The sequence below is a fragment of the Pinus tabuliformis genome, chromosome 3_2 (genome assembly GCF_031772625.1).
Source record: "Pinus tabuliformis cultivar Carrire ecotype Pingquan chromosome 3_2, CPIR1, whole genome shotgun sequence".
Classification (NCBI taxonomy): Eukaryota; Viridiplantae; Streptophyta; class Pinopsida; order Pinales; family Pinaceae; genus Pinus; species Pinus tabuliformis.
The window spans coordinates 645,807,321-645,824,689 of NC_142302.1; the positions used below are offsets into that span (position 1 = coordinate 645,807,321).

General features: G+C 36.3%; 1 non-coding gene across 1 annotated transcript; it reads left to right on the forward strand.

The window, feature by feature from the left end:
- Positions 1-1,478: 1,478 nt before the first annotated feature.
- TRNAE-UUC (transfer RNA glutamic acid (anticodon UUC)) lies at positions 1,479-1,552 on the forward strand. The gene has a single exon. It is a non-coding gene; the product is annotated as a tRNA-Glu (tRNA).
- The last annotated feature ends 15,817 nt before the right edge of the window (positions 1,553-17,369 follow it).

Consider the following 17,369-nt stretch of genomic DNA (forward strand, 5'->3'; position numbering starts at 1 on the left):
TTATATAACTTGAAATTAAATTAGCTAAATAATCACCAAGATTTATTTTTAAAATTTCAAAAATATGAAAATAATTAAATAATTATTAAGTAATGTCAAGCCTATAATGCACTTTCTCTTTTTTTATACACACTAGAATAGATTCATGTTAATTTTAGATCTAGAAATTATTATTATGTAAATAAAATCAAATATTGAAATTTAATTGTAACACAAATTATGTCAAAAAAAAAAAAAAAAAAAGTCAAATAAAATTTATATGTATGAGCTAAAAATAAACATCAAAACTATTAAAAAATGAACATGGTATAATCATTTAATTTCGTAACCATGGTTTTATATAACTTTTAATACTAAACCATGTAAAATTAAAGTACAAATATACATTTTATTATTGATAAGATTAATAGAAGCTGAGAATTGCAAGTAGACACAAAAAAAAAAAAAAAAAAAAAAAAAACAGAGACACGTGTCAGTTGATGGCTTTGTTGGATAGGCCTTCGCAGAGATCATGAACCATGAATATGAGTGTTAAACAAAGTTTATTTTTATTTTGAAAAAAATATAAATTTATAATTTTTTTAATAATAAGATATTGTTGAATGGACAGGGTTGTTTGAGATCGTTTGTTTGTTTGAAAAAATAAAAATTGTATTTTAAATAGAAAAATAATATCAGTTATAATAAAAAAAAGTGAATATGTTATAAGTAATCAGAAGTAAAACATGTGAGTAAAATGTTTATATCTTATATTTTTCATATTTTCAACAAGAAATTTAAATAAATTATTTGAAGATTTATGTTAATATGTAGATATGAATTTCATATATATCTATATATAAAAAATTTGTTAAAATAAAATATTTTAATACAAATTAATATTGACATACATATATATATATATTAATAATAAAAAACAATTATAATTTACACTATCAAATATTTTAATATACATTTTATATCAAATATTTTAATATCAATTATGTACATATTATATATTATTTTAAACAAATTACGTATATATCATGAAAAAAATAATTTTGTATGGTTAAAATGTATATTTAATCTTATATATTTTATATAGTACTCAAAATTACAATTTAAACAATAAAAAATAATATATTATATTTTACCTTATAAAAAAATTATACATATAATTTTTTATTTTTAGATCCATATTTAAAATAATTTATATGGGATAATCCTTTTATAATTTATTAAATTAAATTCAGTAAGCTCCATATACCTCTAACCTACGATTTAAATACTCTGGTTCTCCGGGTACAAACATGAGATAGACTAACTTATTTTACAACTGATCCAAGGAATATCAAGGGCGGTTTCCACTTTGGGGTCAATGGCTCATTGGCAGACCACGCTAGGTGGAAGCTTCTGAAAGCTAGTGAGAAATAAAAAGGATATTTGATTTGAGTACTAGGAATTTTAATTAATAAAGATATTTCCCAATCTTTGCTAATTCCGTTGTCGTCTAGTCCGGTTAGGATACCTGGTTTTCACCCAGGCGACCCGGGTTCAAATCCCGGCAACGGAAGGTAGAGTTCAAGAATTCTGTTTGCTCTGGAATCCCGTTAACTTCAGGACGAAGTTGAAGTTCCAATTTTACTTTACAGAGCAAATTAAATTTATGAGAAATTCTGCTTTTCTGTTTACATACCAAATTTATGAGAATGGCGTGTCGGTAACAGCAGATAGATTAGGGAATTCTGTTTTTCTTGTTTACAGGCCAAATTTAATTTACGAGAATATGGGCGTAACGGTAACGGTAGGTCAGATCAAGGGAATTCTGCTCTTCCGCTTACAGCATAATTTGGACTGACTGAATTTTTCATATTCAACATTACATTCAGTGTTGTTTGATAAACACTCCGTACGCTACAGAACTCAGCAGAGCAGTGTCTTGATAGGGCTCTTTTGTCAGACGGTCGGTAACAAATCCAAAGCGTTGCTGGAATAGCTCAGTTGGTTAGAGCGTGTCGCTGTTAACCACAATGTCGGAGGTTCAAGCCATCCTAGCGGGTAATAATTAACTTTTAAATTCTTCGCATTTCACATCCAAGATCATAGCAATTCTTCTCTTTCTTGGATTCTTCATATCCAAGATCATAGTAATTTTTCACATCCAAAACAGCTATTCTTCTGAATTCTTCATATCCAAGATCATAGTAATTTTTCACATCCAAGACAGCTATTCTTCTGAATTCTTCATATCCAAGATCATAGTAATTTTTCACATCCAAGACAGCTATTCTTCTGAATTCTTCATATCCTCCTTCACATCCAAGATTATAGCAATTCTTCTCTTCCAAGATCATAGTAATTCTTCACATCCAAGACATAGCTATTCTTCTGAATTCTTCATATCCTTTTTCACATCCAAGATTTTAGCAATTCTTCTCTTCCAAGATCATAGTAATTCTTCACATCCAAGACAGCTATTCTTCTGAATTCTTCATTTTCTTGGATTCTTCATATCCAAGATCATAGTAATTCTTCACATACAAGACATAGCTATTCTTCTGAATTCTTAATATCCAAGATCAGATCATAGCATAGCAATTCTTCATTTCTTAAATTCTTCACATCCAAGACATAATTATTATTGGATTCTTCATATCCAAGATCATAGTAATTCTTCACATCCAAGACATAGTTATTCTTCTGAATTCCTTGTATCCAAGATCATATCATAGCAATTCTTCTTTTCTTAAATTCTTCACATCCAAGACATAATTATTCTTCTGAATTTTTCATACCCAAATTCTTCATATCCAACACATCCAAGACATAGCTAGTCTTATGAATTCTTCATATCCAAGATCATATCATAGCAATTCTTCATCTCTTAAATTCTTCATATCCAAGATCATAGCAATTCTTCTCTCTCTTGGATTCTTCACATCCAAGATCATAGTGATTCTTCTGAATTCTTCACATCCAAGATCATAGCAACTCTTCTGAACTCTTGTGGTTAAATTCTTATGAATTCTTCATATCCAAGATCATATCATAGCAAAAATCCAAGATCGCAGCAATTCTTTTGAATTCTTGTGGTTAAATTCGTCTGATTTCTTCATATCCAAGATCATATCATAGCCATTCTTCTCTTTCTTGGATTCTTCATATGCAAGATCATAGTAATTCTTCACATCCAAGATCATAGCGATTCTTCTGAATTCTTCACATCCAAGATCATAGCAATTCTTCTGAATTCTTGTTAACCACAGGGTTGGAGGTTCAATTCCTCCCACTAGCTGTAATTTTATCTCCTGAATTCTTCACATCCAGGAACATAGCAATTCTTCAAAATTCTTGTTAACTAATCTTTATCTCCTGAATTCTTCACATCCAAGATCATAGCGATTCTTCTGAATTCTTGTTAACCAATCTTTATCTCCTGAATTCTTCACATCCAGGATCATAGCAATTTTTTTGAATTCTTGTTACCCACAAGGTCGGACATTCAAGCCCTCCTAGCGGTCATCTTTATCTCCTGAATTCGAGTCATCCGTCTCATCCAAGATCATAGCAATTTTTCTGAATCCTCGATACCGAAGGTTCAATGGTTCAAGCCCTTCTAGCGTTTTAGAGCAATCCTTTACATTGTTGATACTAAGAACAACAATATCTAAACTTCAAATTCTTGATAACCAAGCTCAGAGGGCTTTACATTGTCAATACTCAGAACAACAGTTTCATAAGCTACTATTGAAATGAAAACAGGTCGGGCGTTGGAACCCTTCCTATAGCGTTAACATCATAGCAACCCTTCAAATTCTTGATACACAAGGTCGGAGGTTCAAGCCCTCCTTCTAGGATTAATATCGTAGCAACCCCTCAAATTCTTGATACCCAAGGTCGGAGGCTCAAGCCCTCCTGAATATTAGAGCAATCTTTCAAATTCTTAATACCCAAGGTCGGAGGTTCAAGCCCTCCTAGCATTAATGACATAGCAGCCCTTCAAATGCTTGACACCCAAGTTCGGAAGCTCTAAATTGTTGATATCCAGAAGAAGAGTACCATACGCTACTGTTGAAAACTTTCTTCCGTACCAATCTGTAGACCGTCAACACCCCCCTAGAGGCATCTTTTCTTTGCTCGAAATATGGTGCATGAATCTTTTGTTTCCTCCCTTGTGAATAGAACTCCTTTAAACAGTTGATACCCAGAACAACAGTACCATAAGCTGCTACTGAAATAAAAACTGTCTTCACGACCAGTCTGTAAACCCTCAAGTCCTCTCTTATTTGCTCCAACGATGGCGCATGAATCTTTTTTTTCCTCCCTTGCGATTAGAAAGAGGACAGTTTTCCATGACAATTCTCCAATTCACATTTCCACTTCGACAAAGAAATGAAGGCGGCGAAGATAGAAATCTTGATTGAAATAAGAGTTACGACATTGCCAATCAAGATCTTAATTAGTAGCAGGTCATGAGTTTGAGCGCCAAATTCGTAGTAGTTTGTGCGTTGCCCACCGTGTTATTTCTTTTAGAACAGGTTACGCAGTCTGCTTGGTATAGTTACTGGTATAGTAAAAGGGTCAGACTCCAGAACCATCATAATTAATTTTAATTAAAATAGGAAATTATCATTTTCTATATATTTTGGATAATGAGACAAAAGAGATTAAATAATATCATAGATTCATGAAAGGAAAGAGGAGGTTACGCTTCTTTTCTAATGGAAAGTGAATTTATAATCAATTATGCTATTTTGTTATTTTGCTATGTTAAAGACTTCATAAGATAAAGAAGCAATATCTTATTATGGACGTGTGTTTTCCATATTTCTTACCATTTCTTTGGAGTTTTAGTTTCTCAATGTCTAAAAATGAGAATAAATCAAACTAATATTTTCATTCGGGTTATATGTTTTTATGGAGGGTTGGAAATTTACATTACTTTTAATTGCATTTGGATTGTTTTTAGAAATTTAATCTTGTAACCTTTGTTTCTGGTAAGATTTAAGCTCATTTCAAACTTTAAATAATTTCTAATTTCTATCTCTCAACTTACTTGAAAATAAGTTGATGCTGACTTTTGCTTATCCAAGTGGATAATTTCAAAGATTTATGAGACAAAAGAGACTAAAAAATATCATAGTTTCATGAGAGGAAAGAGGAGGCTACTCTTCTTCTCTTCTTATGGGAAGTGAATGTAAAACCAAATATGCTATTTTGTTCTTGGTTATTTAGAAGCTTCATAAGATGAAGACGCACTACATTGTCATGAATTTTTGTTTTCCATATTTTTTGCCATTTCCTTAGAGTTTTAGCCTCTCAATGTCTAAGAACATGGATAAGTCAAAATAATATATTTATTCGCGCTATATGTTTTTGATAGAGGGTTTTCGAAGAAAATATAGGGATTTTTCCATTTTAATCTTGGATATTTACATTACTTTTAATTTCATTTGGATTGTTTTTAATAGCCCCATCAAAGTTAATATTGTAAACTTTGTTTCTTGTAGGATTTATGCTCAATTCAAACTATAAATGACTTCTAATTTCTATCCCTCAACTTACTTAACAATAAGTTGATGTTGACTTTTACTTATCCAATTGCACAATCTCATAGATTTATGAGACAAAATAGATTAAATAATATCATAGATTCATGAGAGGAAAGAGGAGGCTACTCTTCTTCTCTTCTTACAGGAAGTGAATCTAAAATAAAATATGCTATTTTGTTTTTGGCTATTATGGACGTGTGTTTTCCATATTTCTTACCATTTCTTTGGAGTTTTAGTTTCTCAATGTCTAAAAACAGGAATAAATCAAACTAATATTTTCATTCTGGTTATATGTTTTTATGGAGGGTTGGAAATTTACATTACTTTTAATTGCATTTGGATTGTTTTTAGAAATTTAATCTTGTAACCTTTGTTTCTGGTAAGATTTAAGCTCATTTCAAACTTTAAATAATTTCTAATTTCTATCTCTCAACTTACTTGAAAATAAGTTGATGCTGTCTTTTGCTAATCCAAGTGGATAATTTCATAGATTTATGAGACAAAAGAGACTAAAAAATATCATAGTTTCATGAGAGGAAAGAGGAGGCTACTCTTCTTCTCTTCTTATGGGAAGTGAATCTAAAATCAAATATGTTATTTTGTTCTTGGTTATTTAGAAGCTTCATAAGATGAAGACGCACTACATTGTCATGAATTTTTGTTTTCCATATTTTTTGCCATTTCCTTAGAGTTTTAGCCTCTCAATGTCTAAGAACATGGATAAGTCAAAATAATATATTTATTCACGCTATATGTTTTTGATAGAGGGTTCTCGAAGAAAATATAGGGATTTTTCCATTTTAATCTTGGATATTTACATTACTTTTAATTTCATTTGGATTGTTTTTAATAGCCCCATCAAAGTTAATATTATAAACTTTGTTTCTTGTAGGATTTATGCTCAATTCAAACTATAAATGACTTCTAATTTCTATCCCTCAACTTACTTAACAATAAGTTGATGTTGACTTTTACTTATCCAATTGCACAATCTCATAGATTTATGAGACAAAATAGATTAAATAATACCATAGATTCATGAGAGGAAAGAGGAGGCTACTCTTCTTCTCTTCTTATAGGAAGTGAATCTAAAATTAAATATGCTATTTTGTTTTTGGCTATTTAGAGCCTTCATAAGATGAAGAAGCACTGCATTGTCATGGACTTTTGTTTTCCATATTTTTAGCCATTTCGTCAGAGCTTTAGCCTCTCTATGTCTAATAAAGGAGGATAAATGAAACTAATATATTCATTCAGGCTATATGTTTTTGATAGAGGGCTTTTAAAGAAAATATAGGGATTTTCCATTTTAATTTCATTTGGATTGTTTTTAATAGCCCCATTTTTCTCAATGTCTAAGAACGGAGCATAAATCAAACTAATCCATTCATTTAGGCTATATATTTTTAATAGAAGGTTCTTGAAGACAATATAGGGACTTCCCCTCTTAATTTCTATACATCTATAATGTCTTCATGACACTTGGACTCCAATCCTTTCTGGATTTTGTTGGGATAGGGTTTCCTCCCTAGCTACCAATGAGGATTTGGATTTTTTCAAGTATCATGAATATGTTATAGATGTATAGAAATTAATAGGGGAAGTCCCTATATTTTCTTCAAGAACCTTCAATCAAAAACATATAGCTTGAATGAACATATTAGTTTGATTCCCCCCCCCCCAACAACCCCATTCGTAGACATTGAGAGGCTAAAACTCTAAGAAAATGGCCAAAAGTGTGGAAAACAAAAACCCGTGACAATGTACTGCTTCTTCATCTTCTAAGGCCTCTAAATAGCCAAGAACAAAATAACATATTTAATTTTAGATTATTTTCCTATAAGAAGAGAAAAAGAGTAGCCTCCTCTTTCCTATGATGAATCCATGATACCAATTACCCCCTCTCACATAGGACAAGTTACAATGATATTTTACACGTTTATACTATGTTTTTGTCATTTCTAGCCTTACACTCTTTAGGGCTTGGATAACCCAAATAGGATGATACCCAACCCATGCCTTTTGCCCCAAAGTCTAGCTAATATTTATTATAAAATTAGATAGATTACCAAATTTGGAAAGCATAAATAGGGTTGAGTCATATAAATAATGTAATAACCCTTTTTGTTTCCACTCTTGTAAATGTCACTATGTTTATTAATTCATGTAAATAATGTGGAAATACAAATGATGATTGGGATGGAGGAGTGGACACAAATTTAGAGTCTAAGGAGGAGAAGTTGTTTGGGAAGTGAATAACCTAGGTGACTTCATTTATTCATGTTATCAGTTCCCTGACTAAATTGAATGGTTCGCACAACAAACACGGAGGGGGAGTATGGGTTTTCTATGGCAAAGGATGAACACCCATATCACCTTTGAAGTAGAATATACCAAAGTAAAAATAACTAGAGAAGAACAAGAACCAGAAGAAGAAGAGCCACATAATCTGGTTTTTGGGATATCGGTTTGGGAAAGAAGGCAGCCAGAAAGGTATACTCCACCTAATCTCCATTCAAATTATTCTTTGTTTATTATTGATTATTATCCTAGAACTGTTAGGGAGGTAGTGGATTCAAGGGATGGAAAATTTTAGAAAAAGGGAATGGTTGAAGAAATTGAGGCCTTGGACAAGCATAAGGCTTGGGATCTAGTGGAGTTGTTAGGTGGAAGAAATCCCATGGTCAGAAAATGGGTATTTAAGAGGAAGTTGAATGTAGAATTCCAAGTGGAGAAATACAAATCTTGATCAGTAAAAAAATGTTATTCCCAGGTTCAGGGAATTGAATTTGGTGATATTTTTTTCCCCTGTTGTAAAGTGAGCTTATATTAGATTTTTTTTATTTGTTGCTGTTGCTTTTCATTTTGAGGTAGAACAAATGGATGTGAAGACATTGTTCCTACATGGGGATTTGGAAGAAGAGATTTACATGAAGTAGCCAAAAGGCATTGTTGTGAAAGGTAAGAAATATTTAATATGTAGGCTAAAAAATTCCTTGTATGGGTTGAATTAATCGCTAAGGATGTAGTATCAAAAATTTAATAAATATATATAGGGACTTGGCTTCACGAGGAGAAAAGAAAATCATTGTGTATATTTTAAATTAATTGGTGATTGTCTTATTTATTTGGTTTTTGTAGAAATTTTGAAAAATTAGTCACTTATTCACAGAGATTATACCAATTATACACTATTGTGGAATACATGCACAATACATAATCTCCTCTACGTTGATCATTAATTTAGTAGCATCAAAAACAATGAAACATCAATCGCATGCACACATTAACACAGTATGTAACCCGGGGAAAGCATACAGCTGAAAACCCCACACTATTTGTATATTATAATGATAGAGAACATGTAACAATACATAGTAAAATACTCCTCACAAGTACTCAGTACTATCTCCACCTGTTACACACAAAAATAGCTCATATTTGATCAATCACAGCTCAAATCTCCTCCACTGCTTTGCCTACCTCCACTGCACAATCTGCAAGAGAAATCATCCACTCTGTAAAAACGAATTCCCTTGGTATACTACGCAAGCATCATGAGCAATCTCCATCCATGCATGTGCAAATCTCATGCACAACTATAGTCACATCTATAGTCACAACTGATAGCAATCTCAACCTCTAACACCTGTCTCCACTGAACTGTACATGCACTGAGTTAACTGATGTATTCTTCAGTTGCTTTATGAGTTAATAATTAGTGAATTAATTAATAATTTAATTCACACAACTCATCACTAGTGTATTCTTTAGTTAGACTAAAATACAACTAGTTCAACCAAGTCAAACTGAACACAACTCCATCAACTCCACAATCAACTCCACCAAACTCAACCACATGAGTTCTAACTGATGTCCTGCATGCAATAGCTCAACTGACCCACAAAGAAAGCGTATTTCCTTCTGACAGCTACATGTGCCACATCTGTAGCTCAAACTGAAGTGCTCCAAGAGGATAAGATAATGTTTATAGTCCAAATATTATTATGAGACAATAATATTCGACTGTTCTATTTTTAGCCTGGCAGTCTAAAAATAGAAACCTGCCCATATGTCTAAAAATAGAAGTCCATCTATTTTTACCAACATGACCAATCATCCACAAATAACATACTGCAACTCATAGACCATGATCCATATGTCTAAAAATAGACATAGTCTAAAAATAGACTTTGCGCCAAAAATAGCCTGCAGGCCCACTTAGTGAAGGTGACTTCTTTCCACTAAGCTCCATCATCTTGTTGCATTCTCAACACTCCCTCTCAACAAGATATGGATTATCAGCAACCCCTATACTGCCTCGGTGGTATTTGAACTTGCTCCTGGTGAGTGCCTTTGTCAAGATATCAACATCCTGATCCTATGTTGGAATGTATGAAAGTAACATGACTCTCCGCTGCACATAATCTCTGATATGATGGTACCTGATGTCAATGTGCTTAGATCTATCATGAAACACTGGATTAGCCGAGAGTTTAATGCAACTTTGGTTATCATAGTAAATCACAGTAGGATCCAAGTGAGAACCGAACAACCCGACCAGGATCTTCCTCATCCATATAGCCTCGCATGCAGCCAAACTTGCTTCTATATACTCAGCCTCTGCTGAACTGAGTGCCACGGATCTCTGCTTCCTACATTACCAAGAAACTGTTGTCGACCTGATATTGAAGACCCCTCCTGATGTGCTCTTTCTGTCCGTTGGGCTCCCTGCCCAATCTGCATCCGTGAAGCCACATAGCTTCACCTCATCCTCCTGTTTGTACCACAAACCATATACCGATGTGCCTTTTGCCTTCCTTCTAGAAGAGCTTGGTTGGCTTAACCATAACTTGTGAAAGTTGGTTAACAGCATAGCATATATCGGGTCGTGTATTGACCAGATACATAAGCGACCCACCAACTATCGATAAACAGTGGCATCCACTTCTTCTGCTGAAGTGGCATCCTCCTTCCTCCAACCTCCAAGAAGAGGAGTATCAACAGGCTTGCAGCCATGCATTTTGAACTTCTCCAGTATCTCCCGAGCATACTTACCCTAAGAAACAAATAGTCCATCACTGTGCTGCCAAATTTCTAATCCCAGGAAATAATGAAGGAGGCCCAAGTCCTTCATCTCAAACTCCTTAGCAAGATCATCCTTGCATGAAAGTATCAATAGCTCATCACCCGTTAGAATCAAATCATCTACATAAAGTACAATGATAAGCAACTTACCCTCCACCATAATCTGGTATAGGTTAGGATCCGCCTCACTCTTGGAGAATCCAAGTCCAGTGAAATAACTGTCTATCCGTGTGTACCAAGCACGTGGTGCTTGTTTCAACCCATACAACGCTCTCTTGAGCCTACACACATGCGAATCGCTGTTGAAGATCTCAAAACCTTCGGGCTGCTCAATGTACACCTCCTCCTCAATGGCTCCGTTGAGGAACGCAGTCTTCACATCCATCTGATGAATGTGCCACCCCATCTGCGCTGAGAGAGCAAGAATCATCCGTATGGAAGAATACGTTGCGACAGGTGCAAAGGTCTCCTCATAATTGATCCCCTCTATCTGTGAAAAGCCTCGGGCAACAAATCTTGCCTTGTACTTTTCCACACTCCCGTCAGCTGCCTGCTTAACTTTGTAGATCCATCTCGAACCCACCACTGATTTCCCTTCCGGTCTTGGGACAATCTCCCATGCACTGTTTCTGACAATCGAATCATACTCTTCCACCATGACATCTACTCATGTGGGATCCTCCACAGCTTCCTCGAAAGAGGATGGCTCAGTCACAACACTGTTGCTCACAAGAGCCATGTATCCAGTGTACCGATTGGGTGACTGTGTCTGTCTACATTGAGCTGTAGGTGGTCCTACAACCTGCTCTGCATCTTGAGCCAGTCGCTCAGCTTCTGTCAAGCGCTTTCACCCTCTGATGGTTGGCGCTGCATGAGTGGTCTCTTCCACTCCATGAACTTCGTCCTGTGGCTGACCCACGTCCTGAAGCTCATCCTTAGGAACTAATAGCTCCTAATCTGCATGCAAGTGTGGCTCCCTCTCAAGTGAACACTTCATGGCTTTCTCCTCCTGAAATTTTATATCCTGTCGCACAACAGTCTTACCACTGTTTGGCAAATACACACGATAGTTGTGGGGCGTATCAGTGTACCCCACAAATATCCCAACCTCTGCGGTCGGCTCCAACTTCTTCCTAGCATCCTTCGTAACATGCATGTAAACGTTATCACCAAAATCCTCAAATGAAAAAGATCAGGCTTCTTACCAGAATAAGCCTCCTCAGGTGTACTCATGCCAAGTATCCTGTGAAAACAATATTTCTGCACATATACTCCAGTATTGCATGCTTCCACCCACAAGTGAAGGGGTAGGCCCTGATCATGCAACATCGCCCATGCAACACCCACGATCGTTCTGTTCTTCCGCTTAGCAACCCCGTTCTGTTGTGGGTTATGGGGAGCTATGAGCTCTCTTCGAATCCCTTCTGCACTGCAAAAGTCCACTTGCCAGAGATGTATTCACCACCACTGTCGCTCCTAAGAGCCTTCACCTTCTTCCCCGACTCCTTCTCGACCAGTGCTTTGAACTCACAGAACTTTGAGTATGTCTCGCTCTTCTTCTACATGAAGAAGATCCAGCACTTACGAGAGAAATCATCAACAAAAATCACATAATACCTGTGCTTTGATGTCTAAGCTACTGAGAAAGGTCCACACACGTCTGTGTGAATTCTCTCAAGGATTGTTGTGGCACGACTATCCTTCTCGTGAAAGGTGGCTTTCACAAACTTTCCCAAAGTACACCCCTTGCACTGATCTCACTGCGCAAGGGTGCCTTTAGGAAGCCCAATAGTGATCTGCTGCAGTATCTTCAAGGCTCCATGGTGAAGGTGACCCAATCTCCTGTGCCACAGCTCGCCATCATCCCAACTCACCAATCCTTCTGCCTTGCATGCCATTGTTGTGCAACCATCTACATGCAACTGATAAAGGTTCCTCACTCGAACCCCTATCTTCTGGGTTTCTCCAGTTGTCTTATTGCACAAGAAATCCTTTCCCTCGCTGAAAAAAACATCATATCCCTTCTCTTCTAACATCGCCACAAAGATAAGATTCTTCTTCAATCCTGGAACATGCATCACTTCCTTCAATACGAAGGGTTTACCAGACTCCCTCTCAAAGGAAATGGTACCGATACTGGTCGCACTATATCTACCATCATTTCCCATCTTGATGTGCACTCCAAGATCTTTCTCCTCTAGATCAGAAAACAAATCTCGATCTCCTGTCATGTGAAAAGACGCACCACTGTCCAAGAACCACACTGATCCCATCACACTTGAAACCAAGCATGTGATCAATGAAAAATCAAGCTCAAACTGCGAGGCTAGAGCCTCTCCTACTACAGATCTAACAGCTTGCTTGTCCTTCTTCTTCCGTGGAAAATTAGTGGCATAGTGTCCGTGCTGGTGACAGTGAAAGCACTTCACCTTCGACATGTCCTGCTTCTTGCCTTTCGCACCGGAATGAGAAGATTTCTTGTTCTTCCCCTTCTTTTCTTTGGCAGCCAAAGCGCAATTTTCTTCATTAGTTACCTTTGATGAAGATCCATCCCTGGTATTTCGCCTGATCTCCTCCTGCACAAGATCTGACCAAAGTCTCTCCCATCCTGGCAATTTCTCCCGACCATTGATAGAGTCCTGATAGGAATGCCAACTCTTCGGAAGACCAAGGAGAGCCAAGCTCACCAAGTCCTCATCATCGACAGTCACCCCCACACTTCCCAGCTCATCCCTGCACTGAGTGAACTTCGTGAGATACTTGGGCATACTGTCTCCCTTCTCGCATTTAATGTTTCTGAGTTTATCCTTGAGCGCCAGCTTCCTCTGATCGCTCTTGCTTTGGAATAGATCTGTCAACACTTTCCACATCAAGTATGGAGAAGCCTTTCCATGCAGGCTGGACACAATGTGATCCTTCACGCCCTCCAATAGAATCCTTCAACACTTTGTTGTCTTCTTTTGCCAAACGTCAGCTTCGACAGCATCAGTAGGCTTTGGTACCTCAGCCTCTATGAACTCCTTTAGCCCATTATCATCTAACACCGCCTCCATCCTATCCTTCCATGCAATATAGTTCGAGCTGCCCTCAAGAGCATACTCCAATCGTAATCCGTTGAAAGACATTGCCACGTTGACACCAAGAAAACACTGCTGCAAATTTGAATTCCACCAGCTCAACAACTCAACCGCCTCTGATCTAAAATTCGTGAGAACAAAGTATTTCTCGTAGAGAGATTGACTATATGGGCTTTTACCAGATACCTCACCTTCCAAAAGAAGGATGAATCCAGAGGCTACCTGGCCCGATTACAGACTCTGCCTGAAGAAATAAAATGTAAACACTTTCTGAATAATAGATCTGATGATCAACAGCTCTGATACCATGTAGAAATTTTGAATAATTAATCACTTATTCACAGAGATTATCCTGATTATACACTATTGTGGAATACATGCATAATACATAATCTCCTCTACGTTGATCATCAATTTCGCAGCATCAAAAACAATGAAACATCAATCGCATGCACACATTAACTCGGTATGTAACCCGGGGAAAGAATATAGTTGAAAAACCCACACTGTCTGTATATTATAATGATAGAGAACATGTAACAATACATAGTACAATACTCCTCACAAGTACTCAGTACTATCTCCACCTGTTACACACAAAACTAGCTCAGATCTGATCAATCACAGCTCAAATCTCCTCCACTGCTTTGCCTGCCTCCACTGCGCAATCTGCAAGAGAAATCATCCACTCTATAAAAACGAATTCCCTTGGTATACTACGCAAGCCTCATGGGCAATCTCCATCCATGCATGTGCAAATCTCATGCACAACTATAGTCACATCTATAGTCACAACTGATAGCAATCTCAACCTCTAACACCTGTCTCCACTGAACTGTACATGCACTGAGTTAACTGATGTATTCTTCAGTTGCTTTATGAGTTAATAATTAGTGAATTAATTAATAATTTAATTCACACAACTCATCACTAGTGTATTCTTTAGTTAGACTAAAATACAACTAGTTCAACCAAGTCAAATGGAACACAACTCCATCAACTCCACCAAACTCAACCACATGAGTTCTAACTGATGTCCTGCATGCAATAGCTCAACTAACCCACAAAGAAAGCGTATTTCCTTTTGACAGTTTCATGTGCCACATATGTAGCTCAAACTGAAGTGCTCCAAGAGGATAAGATAATGTTTATGGTCCAAATATTATTATGAGACAATAATATTCGACTGTTCTATTTTTAGCCTGGGAGTCTAAAAATAGAAACCTGCCCATATGTCTAAAAATAGAAGTCCATCTATTTTTACCAACATGACCAATCATCCACAAATAACATACTGCAACTCATAGACCATGATCCATATGTCTAAAAATAGACTTTGCGCCAAAAATAGCCTATGGGCCCACTTAGTGAAGGCGACTTCTTTCCACTAAGTTCCATCATCTTGTTGCATTCTCAACAGTTTTGTACGCAGATGATACATTTTTAATTGGAAATGATAGGAAAGACATTTAGGAAGTGAAAACCTAGTTATCTTCTAAATTTAACATGAAGGATCTTGGTGTTGTAAATTTCATTTTAGGGATGGAAATTAAAAGAGATTGGGTAAAGAGGAAACTATGGCTAAATTAGAGGAAGTATATTGAGACAATATTGCATAAGTTTAATATGCATGAAAGCAAACCGGTGAAGGTCCCTATTATTGTAGGTGTAAAAATATCTATAGATCAATGTCCCTAGACAAAGGAAGAGGAAGAGAAAATGCCTTGTGTACCTTATGCCATTGTAGTTGGAAGTTTGTTGTACGCAATGTTTTGTACAAGACTAAACATTACAAATGTAGTGGGAGTACTAAGTAAGTATATGTCAAAACTAGGGACGGATCTTTGGGCAATAATAAAGTGTTGAAAATGCACCAAGAAAATCTCAGTTTGACTTTGCCTTTGTCAAGCTAGAGAAAATTTGGATTTCTATACCATCAAAAATCTTAGAGGTAGTTAACTAAGGTGACATGGCACTTGTCACTCAGTTAACTCAGTTAATTCGAGTTGGGGAAGCTTGAGTTTAGTTTAGTATGATTGATTTCTAATTTGCAGAAATATTGGAGGTAGTTAACTGAGGTGACATGGCACTTGTCACTCAGTTAACTCAGTTAATTTGAGTTTGGGAAGCTTGAGTTCAGTTCAATATGATTGATTGTTAATTTGTAGCAATCTATAAGTTAATTTTAGTTATTAATAGTTAAACTAGTTCTAACTGTCAGAAGAACTAGTGGAGGTCAAGTTGTGGAAGTGGAACTTCAACCACACTTAGTGATCAACCAGTTAACTGATTAATCAACCCGAAGTAATTGTTGCATGCAGATAATTCATGTTACCCAGTTGAGATAGAGATACCCAGGTAGTGTACTATTAGTTGTAGCATATTGGCATGTGTACATGTGGTGCATGCAATCAGAGGAAGGACCTAGAGGAATTGCGCAATTCAATAGTGGGAAATTCCTAAATAATAGGGGCTAATTTCCTAGAGGAACACACAAGGAAATAAGAGCTTGGAGGGCTTGAAAATTGGCTAAGTGTTGGTCAAAGTTAGTCAATCAGGAATTGGGATAGACTATACACTTGCAAGGTGTCCTCAAGCTTGAGCAAGCATATGTATTTCATCTCTATTCTCTTATTAATGCAATACATATAGGAAGGGGTTTTGAGCAGTTTCTTTCTCTTAGATAAACATTTATCCATGTGTGATGTTTCCTTTTTCATGTCTATGATTTGTGTTCTAGATGGTGAATTAAATTCCACAGATCAATAGAGTCGCTTCGAGTCTTGTGATTTAGTAAATTTCATGAGAAATTTTGAATCTACACATTAATTTCTACATGGTACCAAAGTAGGATTCACTATAGAGTAGAGATTTCAAGGTTTTCATTACAGGAGGTTCGAATTTGAAGATCAGTGTAGCCAGATGTCTTCAGAGCTAAGAACATGAACTCCAATGGACTAAGGCTAGAGTATGCCTTGGAAGGCATCTCAAATTTTGTTGCATGGAAGGACCGCATGGAGGCAGTATTGGATGACAATGGGTTGCTAGAATACATCAAGACAAATGTTACAAAAACTCAAGCATCTGATGTACAAAACCTTGCTCAATGGAAGAAAGAGGTGGAAAAGGCCAGCATAATCATATTGGAGGGAGTATGAGATCATATTGTCTCAAATCTCCACAGAAAAGAAACTTTGTTCGTGATGTGGAAAGCACTAATAGAATTGTTCAATAATAGTAGTGACCACAGGAATCTAGAACTCAAGGAAAAACTTTGAAGTATCAACATGCAAAAGAATGACACAATTCCACAATATCTGAGGAAGTTTACACAATGTCATGACGAACTTGGAGGGATCAGTGTTAATTTCCCTAAAGAAGACTTGGTAGCTCTATCCCTTCTGGGCCTCCCAAGAGTTGGCATAGCTATCAAGATTTGGTCAATGGGAGGGAGAAACTATCAAGTTGAGAGAGCTTATGGTCTGACCTGGTACATGAAGTAATAAGGAAAAATACTGGAGACATGACTTCATCCAAGGGCAAGGATGAAGAATTGTGCCTTGGATGGAAAGGAAAATAATGAGAAAGGGAAGAAATCCCAATCCAAAGAAGAATATAGTCAAGGGGGCAAGAAGAAATACTTGTACAAAATCAAGTAATTCACTATCATGAA